We start from the raw sequence: 18,937 nt of genomic DNA, 5'->3' as shown, positions 1-18,937 counted from the left end.
AAAAAGAAAATAATAAAATAAAAGCAAAAATAAATAAAACTGAAATGAAGAAAATAAGACAAAAATCAACAAAACAAAAAGTTGTTTTTTAAAAAAGATAAAGAGAATTGATAAACCTTTAGCCAGACTAAGAAAAAGAGAGAGAAGACCCAAATAAATAAAATCAGAGATGAAAATGGAGCTATTACAACTGATACTACAGAAATTCAAAGGATCTTTAGAGGTCACTATGAGCGACTATATGACAATAAATGGGAAAACCTAAAATTCACCCTGATGTGATAGTTACACATTGTATCCTGTATGAAAACATCTCATGTAACTCATAAGTATATACACCTACTGTGTATCCATCAAAAATGTTTAAAATAAAATAAAAATAAAGTGAAGCTTAATAAAATGAGGTGTGCCTATACCTGTCTCCTGGAATTGCTGTAGGGATTATTTGAAATGAAGCATGTAGTGTACTAAGGACAGCATCTAGCATATTTCTAATTGAGTATTAGTGAGTGTTTAACTCCATAAAAATAGACATTGTTATAATTCCAAGCGATCATTGCTCAGAAGAATCATCAAGTTTAATAGAAACTCCTTGAAAATCAATGTTCAGAGAGAGAATAATTCAAAGAGACCTCTAATAATTTTCAGCTCAGTAAAAAGAAAAAAAAAAAAAAAGCCTGGATACACACTTTAGTTGTTGGGATACGGATAAACATCTTCACGTCTCACCCTGAAGAGTCCACGGAGCTGCCATGTGAGAAACAGCTTCATTGTTACATTGTGGAGTATCTGCCAAGAGGAATTTTGGGTTAAGCCTCATATTTGAAACCACCGTTGGTTTTGTATGACCCTGGCAGCTTAATCCAATGACCTGTATCTCCCAATTGGTATCATAAGGGCCCCTCTTTGTGCCTAAGTTTCAGTGCTGCAGAGGATGAACACCCATCGACTTGGGTGTTTCAACATGCCCGGGTCAGACATCTTCCCCAGGTGCCTTGGAAAAGTGTGTCTCTCTAGGTCAGCTGCCCTAAGAAATCTCATTGCATGTCTCTTCTTTGGGCCTCAAACATCTTTCCCATTCTAACATTTTAGACTCTTTAAAAACGTTTTCTTCTGAAAAAAATTCTTCCTGACATTGAATTAATGCCTTTAAAGGGGTTTCAGTAAGGTATAATTTCTTATGTGCACCCACTGAGGGAAAGTAATGTTTTGGAAATATAATGAACCTGAGAAGCTTCCCCATTCATAGAATTATAGCAAACATTAAATAAGGTAAATGTCTGAACTGAGGGAAATCTTCAGAATGAAGTGTCACAGTCCTCCCTCTGGGTGGAAATAAAAAACCGAGGCTCCCCTTCACCCTGGGCTTCCCGTGGTGAAATTGTTGTCACATACCCCATATTTGAAGTGAAACCACCTTCAAATACCCTTCAAACTGGATGAAATTTATCCAGCTGTTTTCACATGTTGTGGAGCCAAGGAAACAGAGAGAAACTGAGTTATGGTTATGTAACTTCTGCTGCTGCTGCTGCTGAATAATGAGCCAGTGGACATATGAGATTGTCAGCCTGGCTTAAAGGCCCTGCCTGAGCAGAGGCAGACAGTACCCACACTCGGCAAGCCTTCAGCAAATGCTGCTGTTACGTGAAAGACCCAGAGTGCAAATGCACATATGCCCCATCATTGTCTCCATCAAAAACAAGTGAGGAGACACAGGTAAAGTAAAAAGACTGCTGGAAAATACACCCAATGTCAGTCATAGTTGCAGTTGGGCACAGGGATTCTTTCTCTTACTGCTTTTCAATATTTTCTCATTTTTCTTGAATAAACAAATATTATGTTCATCATGAAAACAGCACAGGGTGTTACTCAATTTTGAAAGATATTTTTAAGAAGCTCTACTTTGTCTACTCTCAGTCTTTACAAATCAAATACTTTCCAGATCTCTGAAATGCTCTGTGAGAAGGGACATGAGGAAGATTTTTGAAAACTGACAGGGAATCATCCTCTGGCAATAAGGCTAATTGTCTTTCTTTCCTTCTTTTTCTTTTTTTTTTTTTTCTGTCTTTCTCCCTCTCCCGCTTTTCTTTCTGTCTTCTTTCTTTTTTAGGGGGGTGGGGGGGGTGGGACAAATGGGGCTAAATCAATGATTTACAGCTGTGAGAGTTGCCGCATTTATTTCTTTAATTACTTTTTCTACCAACATTTTCTATTGCCAAAGCTTCCTGTGCAAAATGAAAACATACAAACATTCAGAAGTTGTTATTATTTTTGCAAGCAACACAGAAATTAATTTCTTCTAAAAGCAACCAGACCATGTGGGTCAATTTTTTTAAGTTCCTCTTTTACACTTGGATATTTAGTAGCCAAAAACTGCTAGAATTCTCTTTACAGAATCCAAGCAATGTTAAAGGCATTGACCTCCGTTAAACTCCTGACCAGCCCAACTAGTGAATAAAGTAAACAAAAATCCCACAACTAAAGCTTGATTTTATGCTCCAGCTGTGGGACAGGATGTGGATATTTTAAAACAAACAAGCCAACAACAAAATGCAACCACCGCTACCAATTCCCAAGCACCAGGGTGTGGTCCCAATTCCTCAGAGCAGCACGCGTCCTTCTTTCCCGAAGTACTCCTGCAGTAAATCCTTGATTGAAACATGACTCAGAACTCCTTGACGACGGAGCTGAGCTGGAATTCCCCTGGCGTTAATGAAAAGCTCTGACTCAGGTAGTCTGTGTGGACAGACTTAGCACAGGTTGGTACAGCGGTTGACAATCTGCACTGAGGAGAAGATTACTGTTCTCCTGTGATAGGCGCAGTCCTGACATTTTGTAGAGAAAGGAGGGAAGGGAATCTTCTCACATATTTCATCTCATTTCATCTGCACAACAACCCTATGAGGTGAGGATTATTGTTCCCATTTTACAGATGAGGAAACTGAGGCCTCAAGAAGCAAAGTGATTTGAATGAGAATTACCCAAAAAGTTAGTGACAGAGCCAGAAGTAAATCCAGATCCCCATAACAATTGCCCAGTAAGAGAGGAATGGCAATTCCCTGGTATGAAGGATGCATTCCAGGAATCTTGATTAGGAATTCAGGATTCATTCTATAAATCTCTATTAGGAATTCTCAGACACGATGTTTTTCTTTTCTTTTCTTCTTCATTTTTAAAAATTTATTTATTTATTTATTTGTTTGTTTATTTATTTATTTTGAGACAGGATCTGGCTCTATCACCCAGGCTGGAATGCAGTGGCTCCATCGTGGCTCACTGCAGCCTCAACTTCCCGGGTTCAAGCAATCCTCCCCACTCAGCCTCCCAAGTAGCTGGGACTACAGGCATACACCATTACACCTGGCTAATTTGTTTTTGTATTTTTTGTAGAGACTGGGTTTCACCATGTTGCCTAGGCTGGTCTCGAACTCTTGAAGTCAAACGATCCACCCACCTTGGCCTCCCAAAGTGCTAGGATTACAGAAATGAGCCACGGCTCCCGGCCTTGTTCTTTATCCAAAAGTTCAAGCATCTTAACCTGACCCTTTGTCAAAGAGGGTTTCTGAAGTTTGAGGAAAGGTGGAGGGCCAGGTGCAGTGGCTCATGCCTATAATCCAGGCATTTTGGGAGGCTGAGGCAGGAGAATCCCTCTAGCCCAGGAGTTCGAGACCAGCCTGGGCAACATAATGAGGCTCCATCTCTACAAAAAATAAAAATAAATTAGCTGGGCGTGGTAGTGCATGTCTGTAGTCCCAGCTACTTGGGAGGCTGAGTGGGGAGAACCGCGTAAGCCTGGTAAAGGCTGCAGTGAGCTGTGATGGTGCCACTGTACTCCAGCCTGGGTGGCAGAGCTAGATCCTGTCTCAAAACGAAAAGGAAAGAAAAGCAGAAAGAAAAGGTGGAGTTATTTTTTAAATGGCACTTCTGCTGACAGTGTGCCTTATGTAGCCTGTCACCATAGCAACCGTAACTTTCCTGTAGAGTTGGCGACTAGGTCTCAGGAGATGAGGAAGGTGCTTCTATCTTGTCTCTGAATCTTGTCACCCGATAGCACAGGAGCCAGCTCTTCTGGCCTAATCCTCAAATGGCCACAGCTCCCTTAGCAGGCTTCACTGTAGCCTAGGGGGTTATGGGGTTGGAAGACAATGGGTAAATATTTTAGGATGAACTCCTCATAAAAGAACAGGGAGGCCTGGGAGTGAGTTTCCCCCAATCTAATCTGTTCTTGGTTGGACAACAATCTTTAGGACCGTGCTAGTTCACAGTAAAGGGACAGACTGTTTACTGCCAACTTTATCTAGGTTGCAATGCGGTGTTAAAATAAGGAGAAAATGCTTTTTGAAAAAAATATATACCATGAGGAAATTTTTTTTCAGAATTAGCAGTACATTATAAGGCACCCAGATGATATGTCTATCCTAAAGCCCCTTAACCACTATAAAACCTTGCGGCTCTAGAATCTCGGCAGGATTTTAGACGAGGCACTAGTTTAGGGAGGAAGAAGGTCAGCGTGTGTTCACTTGGAGTAGAGATAGATTTCCTTCTTTTTGAAGAGGAAGAGCAGAGGTGGAGATACATGACCTGAAATAGATGTAAAAATGTGTCCCCTCAACAGGCCTTGGTTCCCACAGCTGAACTGCTGATGCTGCAAGCAGGCCTGTGCTTCATATGAAAATGACCACTTAATTTTGGCTCTAATTTCCTTTTGGTCATAATTACCTGTTATTATAATAATCTTATTACCACAATACAAAACTCCAGACGCTAGAGAAGATATAAAAAATCACCACTAATCCTACCACCAACCAATAACAACGTTTTAGAGGGGCTTTTTTTCTTCAAGTCTTTTTCCCTGTCTGAGCTTCATTCAGCCATTCAATAAATATTTGTTGAGCAGCAACTACAAGTCAGACACCGTGCTCTTTTCCACTGTGGTAGTCATTGTGGTAGACACAATCTTTTCCCCATTTTCACCAAATAGTATGAACAGCTTATATTTCCAGCATTAGAAAAGATAAAGACAACTGAAAAACACCCAAAATTAAACTCTGTTCTTGAGGCCAGAGGTGATGCCCCCGGGGCCTCTTGGGATATCCCAGAGGCAGGAGGTAGTGCAGGGTCTGATGTCTGGAGGTTTCATGTTCATTTCTGCTGGGGAGAGCAGGCTGCTTTAACTGCTTGAAGAGCAGTGCTGGTCACTCATCTCTGGGCAGCTCCATGGCCCCAGTCACACACAAGCCCTCTCAACAGGAGAAGCATCCTCATCTGATAGGAGCAGGCCTTTCCACACCACATACCCCACACCTACTCTTACCTTCGCTGACCTGAGGCTTGGGCAGGCTGGAGGTCTTAGTCACTTTGTCACAAAAAAGAGCACAAAACCTCTAGATAGTCCATCGTGCCCTTGATCCCTTGGAAAAACCAAGCTACCAGCCCCTGCTTGCCAGTGTTGCACCTGTGACAGTCAGCCTGAGGTTTCACTGTCTGAGTCCCTGGCCCCCTGCCCTGCCCACACAGGGATGTAAATACAAAACCACCACATCTTGGGAATCTGACACCTAGCCTGGGGTTCCCAGTGTCTCTGCCCTACCTCCTAGGAATGCCAGCACTTTCCTCTCCTGCTTGCCTCCACCCCCTCACTCTCTGCCCTCCCCTACTGCAGGGCCTAAGCTGCTCTCCTCACAGGTTCACTGGTGCCCCCTATCCAAGCCTCTCAAGGGAAATTGAGCTGATAGAAGATGGAGAAATGGGTCCAGCAGACCGTTGGAGGCCTTCTCATCATGCTAGGGAGCTTGCTGAAGAGGAGGCCCCAAAGAAATGTGGGGTGTTCACTTCTGTGTTCGTCCATTTTGCATTGCTATGAAGTAATTCCTGAGACTGGGTAACATAAAGAAAAGAGGTTTATTTGGCTCACAGTTCTGCAGGCTGTACTAGCATGGCACCGGCATCTGCTCAGCTTCTGGTGAGGCCTCAGGAAGCTTTTACTCATGGCAGAAAGCAAGGGGGGAGTAGGCATGGAATATGGTAGGACAGGAAGCAAGAGAGAGTGGGAAGGCCCCAGACTCTACTTTTTATACATTTATTTTTTGAGAGAAGGTCTTGTTCTATCACCCAGGCTGGAGTGCAGTGGTACAACCATGGCTCACTGCAGCCTCAACCTCCTGGGCTCAAGTGAGCCTCCTACCTCAGCCTCCCAAGTAGCTAGGACTGCAGGCACATGCATCATACTTGAGAAAATTTTTTATTCTTTGTAGAGATGGGGTTTTGCCACATTGCCCAGGCTGGTCTTGAATTCCTGGGCTCAAGCAATCCTCCCTACTTGGCTTCTCAAAGTGCTGGGATTATAGGTGTGAGCCACTGCACCTGGTCACAGACGCTTTTTAATAATGAGATCTCACGGTAACTAATAGAGTGAGAACTCACTCATTACCCAAGGACCTCACCAAGATGCTCATGAGGGACCTTCTCCATGACCCAAACACCTCCAATCAGGCCCCACCTCCAATACTGGGGATCACACTTCAGCATGAGATTTACAGAGGACACACATCCAAACCATATCCACCTCCCTCCCCATTCACCACTCACCACAACTCCTGCCACCATCCTTGTTCTTGGAGTGAGCAGCACAGGTGGAGACTGAAAAAAATAATCATATTAATAAACAATAACAGTCAAAATTTCCTGATGACAACAATGAGCCAGGAACAGTTCTAGGTTCTTCATGCATATCAGCTCATTCATTTAATCCTTGGAATACATTGGTTATCATCCCCATTTTATATGTGAAAAATGTTAGCCTTAGAGGGATTATATGACTTTCCCAAGGTCACACAGCTACTAAGTGGAAGAAGTGATTTGTAGTCCCTAAGTCTCACTCCAGAGCAAGGTTCCCAATTGCCATCCTATACCACCTCCTGTTCCATTTACTCAGTACCAACTATGTGCCAGGCCTTATGCTGGGTCCTTTGTATGGGTGTATTAGTCCATTCTCCATGCTGCTATATGGACATATCTGAGACTGGGTAATTGATAAAGGAAAGAGGTTTAATGGACTCACAGTTCCACATGGCTGGGAGGGCCTCACAATCATGGCAGAAGGTGAAGGAGGAGCAAAGGCATGTCTTACATGGCATCAGGCAAGAGAGCATGTGTAGGGGACCAACCCTTTATAAAACCGTCAGATCTCATGAGACTTATTCACTCTTATGAGAACAGCCTGGGAAAGCCCAGCCCCATGATTTAATTACCTCCCACTAGGTTCCTCCCATGACACATGGGGACTATGGGAGCTGTAATTTAAGATGAGATTTCAGTGGGGACACAGCCAAACCATATCAATGGGTTTCTCTAATCTCAAAACAATCCTGCAAAGGAGGCAGTATCTCATAGTAGTAAGCAACCTTTAGGATTCAAATGGACTTTACCTAAAATCTTTTAAATTCAATTAAAGCAATCACCTCTAGTTTTGTGCCCTCCCCAAAACTCCTGACTAACATCGATTTGAGAGTGGGAGAGACCCATGTTAAAATCCCAGCCCTTGCTGGCATGGTCATGTAGGCCTGTGGTCCCAGCTACTCGGGAGGCTGAGACAGGAAGATGGTTTCAACCCAGGAGTTCAAGGCTGCAGTGACCTATGATTATGCCACTACACTCCAGCCTGGGTGACAAAATGAGACTCTGTCTCTAAAAAGAAAATAAGAAAAAAAATCCCAGCTCTTACACATAACAGCTTTGTGATCTTAAGCCTCCATTTCTTCATATATAAAATGGAGGTAATAACATCTCCCTAACAGAATTGCTGGGGGGTGGGATCAGTTAAGTGAGAAAATGCAGGGAAAATACAAAATACAGGTATTGGTGTCCAAAAAAATAGCAATAGTATTAGTAATAAACAATAACTATGAGAACCATGACACATGCACTCAGGGTTTCTTAGCTCCAAATTCCAGAATCTTTTCCACTTTGCAAAGCACATTGCACTTCTGAGTCTGCGACAAATGTCCCAGCGGTGTAACAAAAGTTCTTACTTGAGTGATAGAAAATCCTATATTTTTTGAAACACTTGTTTGCTTTTATAGGGCATGCCTGTAGTGCTGAGAAATATGACCTTTTCTAACTTTTTATAAAGGATACACTTCTCTGCAGCCCCCTCATCACAACTTTGCTGCAAAAGTTCAGCAAGTTGGGCTCATGGGATGTCAGAAACAAATTTAGCAGTATTTAATCCAATACCCTTCATTCTACAAGGGAAACAACATGATATGATTTTGCCCTTTGACAACTTGTTTTGAGCACTTTGAATCATATTGCCCAATCAAAAAGTGAGGATAATATGCCTACTCCACTTACCTGAATGATATATTTCCTATGCTAAAGAAACGGGAGTATTCAATAATACTTGCTAAAGCACATGAAGGAAGACTTTATTCGTGATCATTGCAATAGGTACAGGGAGCACTGTAATGGGATTTTGCACAGTGGGAGAGAGATTCGGTTTAACACTGAATATAACATGGGCAAGTGTGAATTTATAGCCAAGAAGCAGGATGGGAGTGGGTGGATGGAAAATTACTAAGAAATTAGTAAGGAGAATTCTGGCTAAACTGACTATTATTGCTTGGATCTATGTTTCCACCAAATCTCATGTCAAATTGTAATCCCCAACATTGGAGGTGGGGTCTGGTGGGAGGTGATTGGCTCATGGGGTGGTCCTTCATGAATAGTTTAGCACCATCCTGTTGGTTTGGTGCTGTTCTTGGGATAGTGAGTGAGTGATCACAAGACCTGGTTGCTTAAAAATGTGTGGCACCTCTTCCCCTCCCTCTCTTTCCTTCTGCTCCAGCCATGTGATATGCCGGCTCCCACTTTAGCTTCTGCCATGATTGTAAGTTTTCTGAGGCCTTCTCAGAAACCAAGCAGATGCCAGTATCATGCTTCCTGTGCAGCCTGCAGAACTGTGAGCCAATTAAACCTCTTTTCTTTAAAAATACCCCCTTCTCAGGTACTTGTATATAGTAGTGCAAGAACTGACTAAAACACAGACCTAACAGGATTCTTGCTGAAGGCAGGCCAGGGTGGTCTGAGGTCACCTGAGGGATGGTGGAGGATGAGAAACCTGATCATATACAAAGGGTGGGGCATTCTTGCTAAAATGACTTAGCAGGGTATTTGTTAAAACTGTATTTTGTAAGGAAGTGTACAGATGGGCCTAGAAAAAGTTTCAGGAGCACGATTAAAGTCTCATTAAGCAAATAATTTTTGTTACCTAACACTTCTCCTTTCTCTCTTCCTCAATTTCCCATAAAACAAAAAAGGCCATTTCTTTTTTTTTTTTTTTTTTTTTTTTTTTTTGAGACAGAGTCTCACTCTGCTGCTCAGACTGGAGTGCACTGGTGCAATCTTGGCTCATTGCAACCTCCACCTTCCTGGGTGAAGTGATTCTTCTGCCTCAGCCTCCTGAGTAGCTGGGATTACAGGTGTCCACGACCACACCCAGCTAATTAATAAATAAGGCCATTTCTGCTGTGGCGGTATCTCAGGAGGAAAGCAAAATGGTTGACGCTGCACACAAATTCCAGGGATATTTGCATTGGAAAGGAAGTGTAAAATTTTCAAAAGTTTCAGCATGCTGGGAGCATTTTGAATCATGGGCAGTGGCAATGGCAAGAGTAACTTTCTTTGCGTTGTATCTGACCCTACTTACAAATAAAGTTCTTCTGGCAAGCTCCTAATTGTAGTACAAAAAGTACAGAGCCTTGAATCAGCAAATCCGCCTGAAAGTTAATCTTGTCAACCACTATCTCTTTGACTCTGGAGTTAATTGATTCCTCCGAGCCTTAGTTTTCCTATCTGTAAAACAGGGGAAAATAATACCCAATTGTTCATTCTGTTGTGAGGACCAAAGTAAATAACAGACGTGAAAGCATTTTGAAAACCCTGGATAGCTACAGAGATGCAAGATGTTGTTGTGGATAGTAATAATTAAAATCTAAATTGTCACTCTAAAGCATAAGACTAACAGCAACCTCACTTCCCGTTTAATTCCTGGTAAAAAGCATTTTCCAGAATGACATCCAGCTTTCGTCTGTGGTTGCATAGTTTACTGGTAAGTACTTGTGTACGGGTGGCAAGCAAAGTTCCCAGATGTGTCTAAGCCAATAGTCACACCAGAGACACATCATTTCAGGGTATGATTCCTTCTCTCCGAAAAACAGGAAAAAGGGTTTTAAGAAGTGGCACACACTTGGCCTGTTTAAGGGCAGCAAGGAAGCCAGTATGGTGAGCCGAGTGAGCGAGGGAAAAGGTGGTAGGAAATGAGATGAGAGACGCAGGAAGAGCCAAGCACCCGTCAGGTCATCAAGAGGAATTTGGATTTTCCTCCAAGAGGGAAGAAACTGACTGGCTTTGAGCAGAGAATGAGATAATCTAACTCGAGTTTTTACCAGATCATTTTGGGGCAAGAGTACAAGCAAGGGGCCAGGGAGAAGACTGTTGCCATAAACCTGACAAGAGGCATGGTGGCTTGTGCCAGGGTGTTAGCAGTGTAGGCCATGAGATGTGACTAAGCTCTGAATATGAGCAAGGGTGTGTAGGAGAGAACGGTGTCAAAGGTCATCTAGGAACTGTGGCTTGAGCAACTGGAGAGAAGATAGTGGAGCAGGGCTTAGGGAGACCAGGAGTTCTGCTTGCAGTTTTGTTTTGCTTTTAAAATAGCTGAAAGAATTAAACTTTTGAGTTTCATTAATACATTTTTCTATATGCAATTTTTTTAAATTTAGGCACACCTAAAGCACGTTATACTTTTCAAAGCAGTTTCTCATCCATTATCTCATTTGATCCTTCAAGTAACCTTGTGAGGTTGCTGCTACTAGCCCCACTGTATGTGTTAAGAGTTTGAGCAGAGAAGTAGATTCACTAAGACTGACGTAGCATAAGGAATGTATTCTAGAAATTAGATCTTACGCAACTGCATTGGCTGCTGAAGTGTCTGTGTTGGGTGTTGTGCCTAAAGTTCACACAGGTCAGCCAGGCTGGAAGTCAGGAAGGACAGCTGGACATGAACTGATGGAGACCAAGAATGAACTGGAACTTAGTGGAAAATGAGGAACCCATGAAGGTAAACTGGAAGCTGCATCTGTCTACCATGACCTCCACCCTCAGTGTTGTGTAGGACCTGCAGGAGAAGCTGTGCCCTTTGCATGTGTAGTGGTTAATACTGAGTGTCAACTTGATTGGATTGAAGGATTCGAAGTATTAATCCTTGGTGTGTCTGTGAGGGTGATGCCAAAGGAGACTAACATCGGAGTCAGTGGGCTAGGAAAGGCAGACCCACCCTTAATCTAGATGGGAACCATCTAATCAACTGCCAGCATGGCTAGAATACAAGGAAGGCAGAAAAATGTGAAAAGATGAGCCTGGCCTAGCCTCCCAGCCTACGTCTTTCTCCCACGCTGGATGCCTCCTGCCCTCAAACATTGGACTCCAAGTTCTTCAGTTTTGGGACTCAGACTGGCTCTCCTTGCTCCTCAGATTGCAGACAGCCTATTGTGCGACCTTGTGATCATGTGACTTAATACTTAGTAAACTCATATATATATATATATATATATCCCATTAGTTCTGTCCTTCTAGAGAACCTTGACTAATACAGCATGCAACTGCATACACCCTGGCATGGGACTTGAAAAAGCTAAAGGATCTTGCAGGAGCTGAAGGGGCTGTGGGACCCGGGCAGCCACTCACCAAGCTGAGCAAGCAGATTAGCAGCAGTGTGTATGCTGCCACAGCGTAACAATGGCTGCTGCTTCACTTCCACCTTCCAGATCTAGCACAGATTTGTGTTGTGGCCAACTCTAAAATCAGATCCGCACAGGAAAAGGAATTCTGAGAAACATGATTCCAGCTTAGCTAAACTGACGTGGTATAAAGATGAAGACAATGAAGACCCAGAGATGTTAAGTGACTTGCCCAGTGCTTTGCAGAACATTTGTAGCTGATTTATTAGGACCCAGTTTTGCTGACTCGAAGCCTACTGGCTTTAGTGGAACACTTGCTGCATGCCAGCTACTGAATCATCTGATCCACAACACCACTATGGAGTAGGTATTATTATGCCCAGTTTCTAGATTAAGAAATTGAGGCTCAGAAGGGTGAAGTCAATGAGCCAACATAACTCAACTATGGAAAGGTGAAACAGATTCCAATGCAGATTCATTAGATCCCAAGCCCCACCCTCTTAACCTCCAGGTGTATGGTCTTTCCCTCCACTAACCCCATGTCCCAGTTTCCCAGAGTAGGGTATCAGAAGATGGTTCACACTTAAAGAGACCCTGGCATCGCAGTTTCCCCTCTGTAGTCTGTGATACTGGTTTGGGGCCAGTTCCCTCTCACTCCAGGGATAGTATAAACACGCAGATATGCTTCAGTGAGTGCGACTAGGAGTTGTACTGAAGGGAACATGTATTCTAAGCACTGTAGGGTAGAATACACTAGAGCACAGGCCCAGATGTGGAAGAAGCCCACCAGCTCTCAGCCACAGCAAAGAGAAGCATAAAAGTTAAGCAAGTGCCCCCATTGGTGCTGAGAAATTTCCCACAAGTGCAAAGACACCAGAAAATAGGGCTGGAGCAGCAGCATGACTCAGTGGGGACCAGGGAAGACCTATTGCTTTAGTAATAAAATCTAAGGGTTGTGACTTCAGAGTTATCAAACAATGCTACATTCACTGAATTCTCCTAATAGTAATCATAGTTCTAATAAGAGCAATTAAGAGACATCTGCACCCCCATGTTTATTGCAGTACTATTCACAATAGCCAAGATATGGAATCAGCCTAGATGTCCAATAAGAGATGAATGAAGAAAATGTGGTACATATACACAATGGAATACCATTCAGCCATAAAAAAGAATGAAATCCTGTCATTCCAGGCAACATGGATGAAACTAGAGGACATTATGTTATGTGAAATAAGCCAGGAGAAAACACCACATATTCTTATTCATATGTGAAAACTAAAAAAAAAAAAAAAAAAAAAAAAAAAAGTTAATCCCACAGAAGTAAAAAGTTGAACAGAAGATACTAATTTAAAAAAATGTATTTGCAGATACAGGATCTTCTTATGTTGTCCAGCTGGTCTTGAATTTCTGGGCTCAAGTAATCCTCCCACTCCAGCCTCCCAACATGATGGGAACTACAGAGATGCACTAATTTTAAAAAATGTATTTGTAGATACAGGATCTTCTTATGTTGTCCAGGCTGGTCTTGAACTTCTGGGCTCAAGCAATCCTCTCACTTTGGCCTCTCAAAGTGCTGGGATTATTGGCATGTGCCACCATACCCAGCTAAGATTTGTTAAAGGATACAAAATTATAGCTAGATAAGAGGAATAAATTTTAGTGTTCTATAGCACTGTAGGAAGACTATAGGTAACAATAATATATTTAGTTTCAAATAGCTAGAAGGAGGATATCGAGTATTTGAAACATTAAGAGATGATAAATGTTTGAGATGATGTCTATGCTAATTACCCTGATCTAATCACAACACATTATATGTATTAAAATATCACTATGTACCCCATGAATATGTACAATAATTACTTGTCAATTAAAAAATAAAATAAATGATTTAAAAATAATAGTAGTTATTAATTACTTATTTTAGTTGATTGTTTATTATTGATTGCCAGGCACTACTCTAGGCATTTCACATAAATTAACTCACAAGTATATATAGTAGGAAGTATTATTGACCCATTTTACATACAAGGAAATTGAGGCAAAGAAAGGTCAGGTAACGTGCCACAATCACATGAACTAGGAGTCTGCCTCCAGAGCCTAACCTCTCAACCTTAATATGAATCTGCTTCTCAGCAACCCTGTACGAGAAGGAGAAAGGAAGAGAGGGTGGTGGGATGGTGGTGCTCATTTTGCATATGAAGAAACCGAGTCTTGGGATGGCTGAAGAAGTCACCTAAAGCCTCCCTGCCAAGCCCAGAGTTGAAGCCAGCGCTGTGGAACTGCAAAGACCCTGCTCTTTTCACTTGACCACTCAGCCCTGTTAAGTTAGTGGCCCATTCAGGACTTGAGTTTGAATATCAAACTCAACCCTAACCGCAGTTGCCTATGGTTTGCTAGAAGGACTTATTGCTTTCAATACCCAAGTGGGCGATTTGAATGCTGAGGTCAGTTCGGAGGCCAGAAGCCGTCTGCCTGGTGAACAGAAGGGTCCTCTCAATTTTCAGTCAGGAAAGGACCAGGACTGACCTTCCCACCTTGGAAACATTGCCTTTCACCCTGGAACCAGAAGAACAAACATAGTCTGATTCTTGGAGATGAGGCAGCTCCAGTTTTAGGGTACAGTCATAACTGTGGTTGCCTCAGTATTCAGCCCCTTGGAGGCAAAGGTGTAAACGCTTATCCATGATTCAACAAAATGCATTCACCAGTTTACTAGGCATCCGCTCCATGTGCCTGAAGGGGGACCTATAAAAGAGAGCTCACACACAGTTCCTGCCTTCAGTGACTTTATTGAGTAGCTGGGAAAACTCCAGTTCCCCTCCCATCACCTCCTCATGCCCCCATATACCTAAATAATGCCAATATACACAGCCACAGGGACCAGTAGAAGGTGGTAGGAAAATGACTGATAAAAGTTTCTTTCATCATTCACTCAATTCATAACTAAATACACGTTGAGTTTCTCTTATTTGTCAAGCACTGTACTACATACTTTGGATGTGAATCATATTTAACCTTCCTAATGCCCCTGTATAGCAGCTATTAATACCTTTATTTTGCAGATAAGGAAACAGACACATGAGGGAAAATGATTTGCTCAAGATCATCCTGTGAGGAAGTGTGAATAATTCCAGAACTCAGGTCTTCTGATTCTAGCTCAGTGTTCTTTTAATCACATCATACTAGAAAGAGAATTAGAAGATCCTTGAGTAAGATACATGACCAGAGATGCAAAAAGGAGGCAGACAAGTGAATTGGTGGGGAAGTAATCAAAGTTTTTTATCTACCAATGGGGGGCAGATGTGATAAAGACAGCCAGCTGTCCGACAGAGGTTCATGTTCCCCTTTCACGGTGGAGAGATGTCACCAGAAAGACACTGCCAGGCCAGGGTCTCTCTTTCCCCTTGCACCTTGGTGTGCCCATGTAACTTGTTCTCACCAGTGGAAGGTGAGCAGAAGTGATGCCTGTTGCTTCTGGGCTGGAGTGTTTCAGAAGTGAGGCACCTTCTTTAACCACTTTCCCCAGCAACTGGGAAAAACAAGGGCTCCTTCGGTCGCTGGGTCCCCGCATCTCTGCTTGGAGAAGAGCAGCTTGGCAATTGGAAACATGCATTTGGGCTTAATGTGAGCAAGAAATGAACTTCTACTCTGTTGATTCATTCTACATTTAGGGGGTGTATTGCGACATCTAGCACTATCTTAACTAAATATGGCAGATGAGGCCAAAGTGCCAAAGTTCTGGGTTGTTGTGGAATAATTCATTCCACTTCAAAGATGGTCAGTTAAACCAATAAGGTACACTACACATAGGCTACCCATGCTTACTGAGAACAGGAAAGGCCCTTGGTCAGATTGTGAACACCCCAGGGCTGAGCCTGTCTCATGGCTTTCCTCACTCCACCGTCTAGCACAGTGCCTGGCTTGTATTCGATTCTCAGTACCTGCTTGAATGTGATAACCCCCCAGCTTCTCTCTGCCACCAGAACACATGAGCAGCTGCAAGATGGAAACTTAGTGGCAAATACCCTGAAACCAGAAACACAGGGAGCATTTCTAGAATGTTTAGGAGGGAATCTGAACTAAGCCTTGAGCCTCACCCAGATAGGAATCAGACAAACACTGTAGCACATGGCAATAGAGAAATATTTTGGTGTTAAGCAACATTACATTGACAATAAACAAAAGAAGGAATCTCTCCATAAAATATCCTTGTGAAGGCCTCACCAGAGAAGATTTGCTATGTGATGAATTGAAGTGTTTTGATCCCGCTCCTAATCCATGACCATCCCTTGTATTCCAAAGGGGTTTTTCTGGTTAGGAAGTTTTATGGTGGGGGGAGGTCCTTGAAATATCCTGAGGGAGAGTTTATGGTAAATGTTTTAACAGGGTACAGTAGCCAAAATATGATATTTGATGTAGAAAGAAACCCAGATGGTTGCTGAGATGTCAGGAAATGCAATTTTCTATTTTATCTGGGGAAAAGTTTTTCCCTGAATTCCAGAACTTACAGTGACCTGGCCTCACAAATAGTCTGATTTGCAACCACTACACAAAAGCATCTTCCTCTGCTTGTTAGGGAGAGGATCTGGACCACTACTTCTGGGACCATTTGGCAACTGGATTACCTCCCTCTAAGTTGCAGCTGAATACAAATGCTTTAGCTAAGAAAGAAAGTCATTCATCTGAAGGCCTGCAGGCTGATAAGCACTAATAAAATGATGAGAGACGGTACCAGACGACAAGAGTTCTGCAAATACTATTCCTTTATCACTAGTACTTTGAAGATATTTATCTTCACAACAACTCTGAAAACTAGGTATCATTACCATCACTTTACAAACTTGCTAACTAAGGCATGCCAGTTATCCAGCTGGGAAATGGCAGACCTAGCTTCAAGTCCAGGTCTAGATGACACCAAAACCCACTATGCACTACAGTTGCTGTTTAGGTAATCCCCCTCCTGAGTCCAAATCCAACATACCTCCCACCACATCACCCCTGACTGGGGGAAAGGGAAAGACATTTTGCCTTATATCACACATGGTCCCTCTACATGAGGATTTTGCTTTGCTGAAGAGGTAAGGCTAAAATAATCTATGATTTTAAGGCTCAGGAGATGCCATATGTCCAATCTCTCAGAAGACGCCTTGCCCCTTGCTTTGGAGCTTAGTTAATTCAGCTGCCGCCACCACCAAAAGCAATAACATAGACTTCTTCTATGTTACCTCTGTCCTTACAGGTGCAGCCCTAACTTCTGTAACCTTCTTTTATGATGAGGTACCTGAAATATAACACTCTCAGCAGTTTAGAGCACAAAACTGATTTTAACACGTTATGACACATCTGGGGATTCCAACCCCATGGAAACAGGTCAAATGCAGGCACTGAACCTTGCTGTAGAATTCAACTAGCACAGTTGGACACATAAAGCTGCCCTGACTTTCCAACCCGTTATATCTCTAAGCCCAACTAGACTAGTTACCCAAACCTCAGAGCTTGGGAGTGCCAAGCTCATTCTGGCTGGAAACCAAGTACAGTTTCCTGTTCAGACCAAAGTTGCTCACTCCAGAACCCCTTGAAAAGCCTGTGTCACCTGCTCCCCTTTCTGGGTCCCTCAAAATTCCTTTCTCTGTGGGCCAACCATGCTGGTTCCACTCAATCCCCTTGTTGAGAGCTTTTTTCTCTTTTTTATATCTTTGCCCTATAATATAATATTTTTAATGTTTATATCCCCTGGGCATCTAAAACTGCCTACTTATTACAAAAATATGACAAAAAGCATGACTCACAATCTTATTGCTTGTCCCCATCCTTCTTCATTTGCAGACCCAAGAGCTATAGTCAGTATAATCATACCAGAGATACAATTTTGGTGGTTTCTATATTTCTTTCTGGTTGGGATGGCAAATGAGTTTCATCTCTTGCCCCAACTCTGGCCAATCTACCTGAGGTACTGACTTGAGAAAGAGCCTAGGCTCAGCAGGTAAGTGTGCTGAAATCAGTTAGTGATTTCTGCACAGGCTCATATGGTGGGGAGAAGGTAGCATGGAAGCATACAGACACACCTGCTTTACTGTACTGTTAATGTTCAGGGCATTAATAGATCATCTGAAAACATGGCCTCCAAAAATTCCTCCCAGCCAGGACAGACTTGCAGGTTCAGTCTGTTTCCCCTCCTCTTGAATCTCACTGCAACCTCAAACTCCTGGGCTCAAGGGATCCTCCTGCCTCAGCCTCCCAAGTAGCTAGGACTACAGATGCACACCACAATGCTCCGTTTTTCTGTTTTGTTTTGTTTTTTGTAGAGACAGGGTCTCATCATCTTGCCCAGGCTGGTCTCAGATTCCTGGGCTCAAGTGATCCTCCCACCTCAGCCTCCCAAAGTGCTAGGATTATAGGCATGAGCCTCTGCTCCCAGCCTTGGGCTGCCTTTTTGATTGGCTTTGACCAATAAAATGCAGTGGAAATAATCCTGTGACTTCCAGTTCTTTTTTTCTTTTTTTTTTTTTAAGATGGAGTTTCACTCTTTTTTTTTTTATAGCATACTATTTATTTTTTGTGCTACTTATAATCTTTTTTATTTATGTATTTATTTATTTTTTATTCAACTTTATGTTCTAGGGTACATGTGCACAACATGCAGATTTGTTACATATGTATACATGTGCCACGTTGGTGTGCTGCACCCATTAACTCATCATTTACATTAGGTATATCTCCTAATGTTATCCCTCCCCGCTCCCCACAATAGGCCCCGGTGTGTGATGTTCCCCTTCCTGTGTCCAAGTGATCTCATTGTTCTGTTCCCACCTATGAGTGAGAACATGCAGTGTTTGGTTTTCTGTTCTTGCGATAGTTTGCTGAGAATGATGGTTTCCAGCTGCATCCATGTCCCTACAAAGGACATGAACTCATCCTTTATTATGGCTGTGTAGTATTCCATGGTGTATATGTGCCACATTTTCTTAATCCAGTCTGTCACTGATGGACATTTGGGTTGATTCCAAATCTTTGCTATTGTGAATAGTGCTACAATAAACATACATGCGCATGTGTCTTTATAGCAGCATGACTTATGATCCTTTGCATATATACCCAGTAAAGGGATGGCTGGGTCAAATGGTATTTCTAGTTCTAGATCCTTGAGGAATTGCCACACTGTTTTCCACAATGGTTGAACTATTTTTCAGTCC

General features: G+C 42.6%; 1 long non-coding RNA gene across 1 annotated transcript in view; it reads right to left on the bottom strand.

Moving 5' to 3' along the window:
* Positions 1–2,142: 2,142 nt before the first annotated feature.
* LOC126935142 (uncharacterized) overlaps positions 2,143–18,937 on the bottom strand; it is a 63,316-nt gene continuing 46,521 nt past the window's right edge. The window contains exon 3 of the long non-coding RNA XR_007719195.1: positions 2,143–6,639. This is a non-coding gene — a long non-coding RNA (uncharacterized LOC126935142). The remainder of the gene's footprint in view (positions 6,640–18,937) is intronic.

The sequence above is a fragment of the Macaca thibetana genome, chromosome 1 (genome assembly GCF_024542745.1).
Source record: "Macaca thibetana thibetana isolate TM-01 chromosome 1, ASM2454274v1, whole genome shotgun sequence".
NCBI classification, from domain to species: Eukaryota; Metazoa; Chordata; class Mammalia; order Primates; family Cercopithecidae; genus Macaca; species Macaca thibetana.
Note: the sequence above shows the minus strand (reverse complement) of the source record. Positions and strands in the feature narration are given on the sequence as shown.